This window comes from Sinocyclocheilus anshuiensis, unplaced genomic scaffold (genome assembly GCF_001515605.1).
Source record: "Sinocyclocheilus anshuiensis isolate Anshui unplaced genomic scaffold, SAMN03320099.WGS_v1.1 scaffold124, whole genome shotgun sequence".
Lineage (NCBI taxonomy): Eukaryota > Metazoa > Chordata > Actinopteri > Cypriniformes > Cyprinidae > Sinocyclocheilus > Sinocyclocheilus anshuiensis.
This window is the reverse complement of record NW_015554082.1, coordinates 1,822,099-1,831,595: the sequence shown is the minus strand read 5'-3', so window position 1 is coordinate 1,831,595 and position 9,497 is coordinate 1,822,099. Positions and strand designations below refer to the sequence as shown.

The 9,497-nt window shown below is 37.2% G+C and overlaps 1 pseudogene; it reads left to right on the top strand.

Moving 5' to 3' along the window:
* Window positions 1-8,849, top strand: part of LOC107669102 (LON peptidase N-terminal domain and RING finger protein 1-like) — an 11,382-nt pseudogene extending 2,533 nt beyond the window's left edge.
* Window positions 8,850-9,497: the final 648 nt, after the last annotated feature.

Genomic DNA, 9,497 nt, shown 5'->3' with positions numbered 1-9,497 from the left:
TCCTCTGAGGGGTTGGCATCATCTCTTCTCAGGTGTTCTGGATCCAGACTGAAGCTTGTGTAAATCCTAGTTATACCGTGGCAGAAACAGAGAAACAAATAGAGGCATAATTAGCGTGCTGCTGTTCCAACCAAGCAAAATTGATTTGTTTAACCCAAGCTAAACAATAATAATGTGCATTTGATCAGATATAACTGCAGTACGAGATTATGAGATGCATTATTTGAATGCTTGGCCAAAGAGATGTGTCTTTAATATAGATTTAAACAGAGAGGGTGTGTCTGAACCCCGAACGTTATCAGGAAGGATATTCCAGAGTTTGGGAGCCAAATTCGAAAAAGCTCTATCTCCTTTAGTGGACTTTTCTATCCTAGGCACAGATCCTTGTGGCACTCCATATTTTACTGGTGATAATTGAGATGTAGATATGAACCATGTATATGAACCAAGTATGTGAACCATGTCAGTTCATGTCATCACTGTGGAAAATGCACCAGAGAAATGACATAAGGAATACACTGAATGCATGTTTTGAAGCCTATAAACACAGGTAGGCAGAAATAATGAAAGCCATATGCAGCAGGAGTTTGAAATCATTTTTTTCTAGAAATATTTGCCTTAGATTGCAGCATTTTAACACAGCGTGGGTTAGTTGAAGACTGTTAGATTTTGTCTTTGTGATCCACCTACTCGCACACAAGTGAGCGGAGAGCTGTGGTTGTTGAAAGCAACAGTGATTTCTCAGGAATCTCAGGTCTTCTAAAGGGTTAATGAGCAGCAGGGAAAGTGGGTTAAAACATGTTGTGAGTGGCTGATGTCATTAACAGACAGAAGCCAAGGGTAAATAAGGCTATGGAAACACCTCTAGGGCACACATTAGTGAAATAACATGTCCCCCTAGGTATATAATCTACACAAAGGAGACATATTGTAAGAAGCACAAATACAGTTGTGGAGAATTGGGTGCAATTAATGTATCCTGTGACGGCTTGAGCTAGTGCAGTTTAATAATATTGTAAGGTTCCTCTCTTGTAGATATAGCATTACTCTTAACAGCAACAGTACCATTTGCCCTTTAGTGAATTACGTATCATTTTACAGCCACTGAATGACTGCAATTATCTGTCTGGTAACATAAACCCTACGAGGCACACTCGTACACTCAGCATTCTGCCCCACATATACTTTCCCTGTTGTGTAACCAAGGATCCTATGACATAATCTGGTTTTGTATGGGTAACAACCCGGTTATTTAATCTGTCAGAGTGAACATATGTAAGTGACGTAAATACATTTCCCCCCTCTTTATGCAATAATTCATAGAAATGTTGGATTTCCACTCATTGCCAGATCCCTTTGTAGTTGTGTTTGATTAATCTTTGATTAATGCACGCTCATCCACCGCTTCCTTTGCTTATTTTGTAGCAGGTGAACTATATCCGTTGCACCTAATTTTTATACATCAGGCATTTTCTTTTCCTTCTTTTGGATTATGCTATTAGATGGTCATGTAATGCCATCCAAGATCATTACTTTTTAGCTGCGTTGGTTCCGGAAGTGTTTTTTCCATTAATTTTTCCTATTTTAAAAAGTCTTTGTTAAAGTGTTATATGCCACACTCTTAAAAATATATGTTCCAAAATGGGGTTTTCACAGTGTTTTCATAAAAGAACCATCCCCTTTGCTCTCAAAATCCTAGACCATTTTAAAATAGGTTGAAATAATGTGAACAGGTGGCTTCAATAAAAGAATATGCCATTGATTAGCAACCTCGGAGCTCACATCAGGTTTGTCTTTAAAGGTTTATAAGTTATAGATTTTTTTACATAGGGAAACCCGACTGTTGCATGCTATTTAAGTTAACTATGCACTAATACACAGTGTTTTGATGGTGGTTGGAGGAAAGCTAATGCAGAGTGCTGCTGTTCACAGCTGAGTGTTAATGTGCATTTAGGTTGCCCTTTTTGTTAATGCACATTTAAAATGCTCAAAACAGATAAAAGTCTATGTCTGAAATTAGACTGAGGGCCACACTGTCCATCTTTTCTTGTATCTACAGCCCCTGACGATGTGAGTCTGAAAGTGTGGCGAGCTGAGGCCTGCATGGGCCTCCGTCGCTTTTCTGATGCCCTCCGTGACCTGGATGACCTGTGCTGTGTGTGACCCAGCTGGACTGAGGTGAGGGCTGTCTTTGCTGACTGTGCTGATTATTTGCATATAGGGACAAGACTTTTGTTTAGGAACAGTGTTAACAAAATCAATATAAATTTCACATTTGCATCCAGGGTTATTGCTTTTATTTCCTGCCATTTATTCTGCACTCACTCTAAAATCTCTAAAATGTCTGTGCATTATCATGACAATGACTGACAGTTTCGCAGTTATGCAATATCTGTTGGTATGGCCAGAGCACATTGTGGGATTTGACATTATTCTCACAGCAGTATACTGGCATACACCACCATTCAGTTTATATTTATTATGTTTCAGAATATTTAGTTAAATGCAAATAAATGCTGTTGTTATGAACTTTCTATTAATCAAAGAATTCTGAAAACAAGTAACACAAAAATATTAAGCAGAACAACTATTTTCATTGTTTATAATAATATGAAATGTTTCTTGACTGCCAAATCAGCATATTAGAATGATTTCTGAAGGATCATGTGACACTGAATACGGGAGTAATGATGCTGAAAATTTGGCTTTACCGTCACAGGAATAAATTACATTTTAAAATATATTCAAATAGAAAACAGGTATTTTCAAATAATATTACGATTTTTTTTTACTGCATTTGAGATCCAATAAACTCAGCCTTGATGAGCATAAGAGACTTATATTTTACTTCTTACTGACCCCAGATTTTTGAATGGTACATATTGGCACAATAAAGAACTGCTGAAAAGTTTATGTAAAACAGTAGATTTAAATTTATACCTGAGAATTTTGCTATCGTGTTCATTAAATATTTAATAAATTAAATAGCATTACCTGTGATAATAATTTGTGTTTGAATTCTGTTTTGTAGGGTTTCTTTCGTAAAGGGAACGTGCTTCTTGAAATGGGCAGACAGACCGAAGCCCTCATCCAGTTTTACCATTGCCTGAAGCAGCATCCTGATTTTGCCCCAGCAAAAAATCAGATTAAGAAGGTGACTTTTTCAGAAATCGGGTTTGATGAACAGATCACATACTGCTAAACACTTCTCTGGAGATGGAATCATACCTTATAGAATCATTTTGAGTGATTCAGTATCAAGAGAGCATGTTTTGCTTAAAAACATAAATGAATGTTTCAATGATACACTGGAAGCAGAGGGCATGGCTGTACCAGAAGAAGTTCCACGGATCCTGCATGTTGTGTCTGAGTACTTGCAAGATCCCTGTCCTATCACCAGCTCTATAAGCCCCTCATGTCCAGATGGTCAGCGCTACTTCCACAACAAAATATTAAGCAGAACAACTATTTTCATTGTTTATAATAATATGAAATGTTTCTTGACTGCCAAATCAGCATATTAGAATGATTTCTGAAGGATCATGTGACACTGAATACGGGAGTAATGATGCTGAAAATTTGGCTTTACCGTCACAGGAATAAATTACATTTTAAAATATATTCAAATAGAAAACAGGTATTTTCAAATAATATTACGATTTTTTTTTACTGCATTTGAGATCCAATAAACTCAGCCTTGATGAGCATAAGAGACTTATATTTTACTTCTTTGACTTCTTACTTGCAAGATCCCTGTCCTATCACCAGCTCTATAAGCCCCTCATGTCCAGATGGTCAGCGCTACTTCCACAACAATGCTGAAGGTCAAAGTGATCCCGCGCAGGTGAGGTGTTTATGAATGCTGAAGGTCAAAGTGATCCCGCGCAGGTGAGGTGTTTATGAATGCTGAAGGTCAAAGTGATCCCGCGCAGGTGAGGTGTTTATGCACAGCACTAATGATGTTGTGTAATGACACTTTTGAAATGTAACATTGGTAAAGTGAGCAACAAATATCAAATGGAAAGATCTGGTATTATTGTTATTGTAATGTTTTTCCAAATATTTTTTTTAAACCCTTGATACTAATATGGCAATCATCTGGTATGCTTTTCATCAATTATGAAAAGTTTTTTTTCACTCTCAGGCTCTTTCCTGTTCTGTTCTAGAATGCAACTAAAGTGAAGCACGGCACCAGCGGCGAGTGCTGTCTGAGCCTGTGTCAGGCTGTGTCCTTCCTCCCCACGGCTGAGGATGATGAGGAACTGATGATGAAGAGAGAAGAGAAACAGAACAGAGGTTATCTTAAAAGTGTTAGTTCACCCAAAAATGAAAATTAGCCCATGAATTACTCACCCTCAAGGCATCCTAGGTGTATATGACTTTCTTCTTTCAGACGAATCCAGTCGGAGTTATATTAAAAATTGTCTTTGATCTTCCAAGCTGTTTAATGGCAGTCAGCGGGTGTTGCAGTGCATCAGTCCAAAAGAAGTGAAATAAAGCACATCCATTCATAATAAAAATTGTCTCACAATTGAAAGAAAAATAGCCATATTCAAAATGTAATAATCACTTTAATGTGGCTTGCGCCAACTGTAAACTTATACATTTACATTATCATTAAAATTATTATTAATAGGCTCCAGCATCTTCGCGACCCTACAATGGATAGGCGGTTTGGAGAATGGATGGATGAATAATTATTATGAATATAAATATTATTACATTTGACTTCATAATCAAGGCGCAACCAATTCTCTCTTCATTTTACGTCCTCATTAGCATGATCAGACAACAAATCAAAATGACATCTATTCAAGCTTGATTTTGTTTGTTTGATTCTGTAGGTATGTGCAATGCGGGCAGAGAGTCCTGCCTCAGCGTTCTGACAGTGACTGATTTTGAGTGCCCTCTCTGCATCAGGTCAGTGGAGATTTATAGTGCGTCCTGCTTTACTGGCATTATTTCCTGCTACCAGACACTTTAATTTCCTTTAGCTTTGCTATAGTATTTAAATGTTAGATTACAGCAGGCAATTGCTTATTTGAAGACAATACTTTTGTAATACTTTAAACCAGTGTAATTCAATATAGGGTAAATAACATATAGGGTAAATAACACTGTTTTACTCTTGTTTTGTGGTTCTCCAAATGTATTGCAAAATATTATGGTTATTATCAGCTGAATTTTCTACCGTTGTAGTGGCCTGGATCGGCATCTGCAAAATGATCCTCTTCTTAATGAATAGGATAACACCAGATGGTTAAAATATCTAGCAGTCTCTCCGCTTGCTGTACATCACTTACACAAGTTGTGCATAAACAGAATTATTTGTTAATTGCCCACTTCTTATCGTTGCTCCTATCATGATGGATGGATTATTAAAGGTTATTCTATGAGCCAGTGACAACACCCTGTGGACACACCTTCTGCAAAAACTGCATTGAGAGAAGTCTGGACCATAATCTACGCTGTCCACTTTGTAAACAACCACTGCAGGAGGTACTACTAAAACATAGACTCTTACAACGATTACATGTTTCTAACATTTAGAAGCATGTAGAAACATGCCTTAGAGTAAATAAAGACCTAGTAGTCTGATCCTTCTAATGCAAGTCAATCTACAAAAAAAAACAAAAAAAAACGGAGCAAATCATGTTACATAGACGCTTCAGTCTCACCGCATTACTTCCTATTCCAGTATTTTAAGAACAGGAAGTACAACACCATCGTGCTGCTGCAAGAGATCATGTCCCGCCTCTTCCCCCAGCAATTGGCAGAAAGGAAACAGGTGCACGAGGCAGAGATGGCAGAGCTCTCAAAGTGTGTGCCCCTCTCAGTGATAACAAAAAAACAGTAGTCCTGTCTATACGTTACTATCAACTCACATTCCTAAGCTGCTCAACTCCAGTATCTGCAAAATGATGCTTTTCGCAATGAAATGGGACAAAATGAGATGGTTAAAATGTCTAGCAGTGGTTTTAGCAGTCCAGAAGCTGTTGGATACCGGGAAAAGTTATGCAAAAGCAGAATTATTTATTAATTGCCCTCTCTTATCTCTAGTTTGACTAAGGACATCCTGATCTTTGTGTGCACGGTGGCGTACCCTGGCATCCCATGTCCACTGCACATCTTTGAGCCTCGTTACCGTCTGATGATGCGGCGATGTATGGAGACGGGCACCAAAAAGTTTGGCATGTGCAGCTACGAGCATGGCAAAGGGTATACAAATAAAAGATCATGCAGTTAGCATCTATCATAACTTCTGCACTATTACAGATTTTAAGAAACTTTAAGTTGTTATTTATTATATAAATATAAATACACTTTTGCTTTCAACAGTTTGGGGTTAGCAGTGTTATATATGTGTATATGGAATAAATATGGAATGCCTATGGTCGCTCCTATGTGGAAACAGTGGGAGGAAGTCGCTTCCGAGTGCTCAGGAGAGGACAGACAGATGGCTACCACACAGCTGATATTGAGTACCTGGAAGATCATAAGGTCAGAGGTTACAGACTGCCCTAACTTAGATCTAAGGCCAAGAAAAATGACATTGGAAAAAGTCTTTATTGCAATACAGTGGTATTAATACGCATGAAGTCAGACTGTATGGCAGATATTCAAAATCTAAACCGTATAACCAGATTATACAACAATTTTCTTCCTGTAATGTAAATGAAATTGTGCTCATGGGGATTTATTACAGAAACATCTGAAATTCAAGAATTCTATTTCATCTGTTTAGTAATCATGATGATTTCAGTTAGTTTAGTCAGATCTTAAACTTAAGATAAGTAGTTTCTGTAAAACAGCACTGGATGTAAAGGAAATTGCGCTTCTCGCATGAAAGATTATAGTTCCTGTCATAATAGAGATCTGGCACATGTTTATCTGAGATGTTTCCTGATGGCACACTTCCATTCTATAATTTACCCTAGTGTCTATGTACTTCCTCTAAAAACTCAGTATAGTATTCTCCCACAGTAAACTGTGGTAATAGCAAGCTTTTCCTGTCATATTAACTATCAATCACAACTACTTATCATAATATAGTGTATAAATACTGTTTTCATTAAGGTGGATCATATTAAGATTTAATTTTTACTCCTGCAATTAAACGTTTTAAAACATGAATGAAATGCTTTTAGGCAACAGTGACATTCTTGTGTAGTCTCGTTTTCTGTTATGTTAAAACGCTTTAATCTTCTAGTCATGTTCCCTATGGTTATGTGTCTTAACCATCTAAATAAGGTGTCATGATTAAGAATTTAATGAAAAGCATCTATTAAAGATTCATGAGAGAGAGTTATTACTGCTATCACAAGCCTGAGCCTGTGATGGATTGCTTATAATGACAATAAATACAAAACCTTTTGTTAGTACTGCAAATTTAATATCAAATAAATACTTCATGTTAATTAGAGTTAATTGCAAGAGTATTTAGCAAACATTAGGAAGAGGAGCTTGTGATTTACCTGCCTGTTAGTCAACAAATTCAAGCTCTTTTCAAACCCATCTACATAATGATTACACAAGCGTTACTTTATCCTGAAGCTGAAGTAAAACTTCTACTTGTTTGTCTACCTGACATTTGCATGCATTTGCGTTTAGGTCGAAGGTGCCGAGCTTGAATTACTGCAGCATCTCCATGACAGTGTGTATCAGCAGGCGAGAGAGTGGTACCACCGTCTGAACAGCCGCATTCAGGAGCAGATCAGCCGGCAGTACGGCATCATGCCCGAGAAAGAGGACGATATACAGGTCAGAGCCCACAGAATATTGCTTTATTAGCAAAACTACAGATTGTGCATTTTAATAGTAACTCCCTAACGAGAATGAATGTGTTTTTGTGCATTGCAGGCATCTGCTAATGGGCTGGCCTGGTGCTGGTGGCTGCTGTCAGTGCTGCAGTTAGATCCAGCCTATCAGACCACCGTTCTGTCTCTGACCTCCCTGAAGGACAGACTGGGTCATCTACGTATCGTACTAGAATACTTCTCTCAGAGCTAGGACGGAGACACATTATGTGCCCATATATCTGATCACATCACATGCATGCACCACAAAAGACATGAATTATCTTCTGATTTAAACAGAGCGATTTGTTTGGTCTTGCTACAAAATATTTTTTTGATCATAAACCGTACACAAGATCTCTTGTGGTTGGATAACACATTGGAAAACTATGATATGGGTTGGTTTAAAAATGAGATGACCTGTTCCAATGGTTGTACAACTATTGAATTAGTCATTGAACTAATTCCTACTTCAGTCAAGCACCAAAGAATCAAGGACCCGTTCTACACAGAACAGCTGTTTATTGGTTTACGCTGTTCGCTTCATTAAACATCATCAGAGCGGATGCCAAATGCTGCAGCTAGTTTTGTTGACATACATTTGAGATGTTTCCAGTAGTACAGGGCCCTGGCCAGAATTTGTTTTTAAACGTGTAGCTCGCATTTGTGGCCAAGAGGGAAACAGTTGGCCCAAGAGACTGATGACTGAATAGGAGCTCACTGATTATGCATGAATGAAACACTTATGACTACAGCCTCAAAATCTCACAATTCCGGCCGTAAGTTTTAGTAGAATCAGAAATAATATTATCCTCAGTAACAGATGAGGAGTTACATTAATATCGCAAGACTAATGGCACAGAATACACTTCTTTTTTGATGAATGAAAGCTGCTAGCTGTGGTAGTTTCATTCATAGTATTAAATGTGTTGCAAGCTTGCTGGCATGACAGTAGAGAGGAGAGAGGAAGGGATTCCCATTCAAAAAGTTGGGGTAAATAAGATTGTTTGAAAGAAATTAAGACTTTTATTTAGCAAAGATGCATTAAATTGATTTAAAGTGAAAATAAATATTTCAAAGGATTTCTCTTTTAAACACTGTTCTTTTTAACGTTCTATTTATCAAAGAATACTAAAAAAAAAAATCAGCAAATCAGCATATTAGAATCATTTCTGAAGGATCATGTAACACTGAAGACTGGAGTAATGAAAATTCAGCTTTGCCTTTATAGGAATAAATTACATTTTAAAATGTATCCAAATATAAAAGTTATTTTAAATTTTAATAATGTTTTACTGTATTTTTTCATTAAATAAATGCAGCGTTTCAGAAACATACAAAAAAAAAAAAAAATCTTATGTACCCCAAACGTATGAATGGTAGTGTAAAATACACAGCAGTTGTGGGAGGTGCTGTGAAGGTTTTAGCTATCTGGTTGATCATTATTGCTCTCCAAACCTTTGTGTCAGTCATATAGGATTATTTCTGTGTGCTTGTGCCTTGTGATGGGCCTTAATCTAGTTTCAGATATTTGGTTAAGGACTGCGGATTTATGTTCCTTATTTTTCCTTTCTTTTGTTCAGTGCCACATTCCGAGGAATGTTAAAACTGTAATGTTATATGTGATGTAACACTTACATGGGCTTGAAACTGACTTTGTTCATACTTTGGTGATTGTGCCATTGTTTTTTTTTTCATACA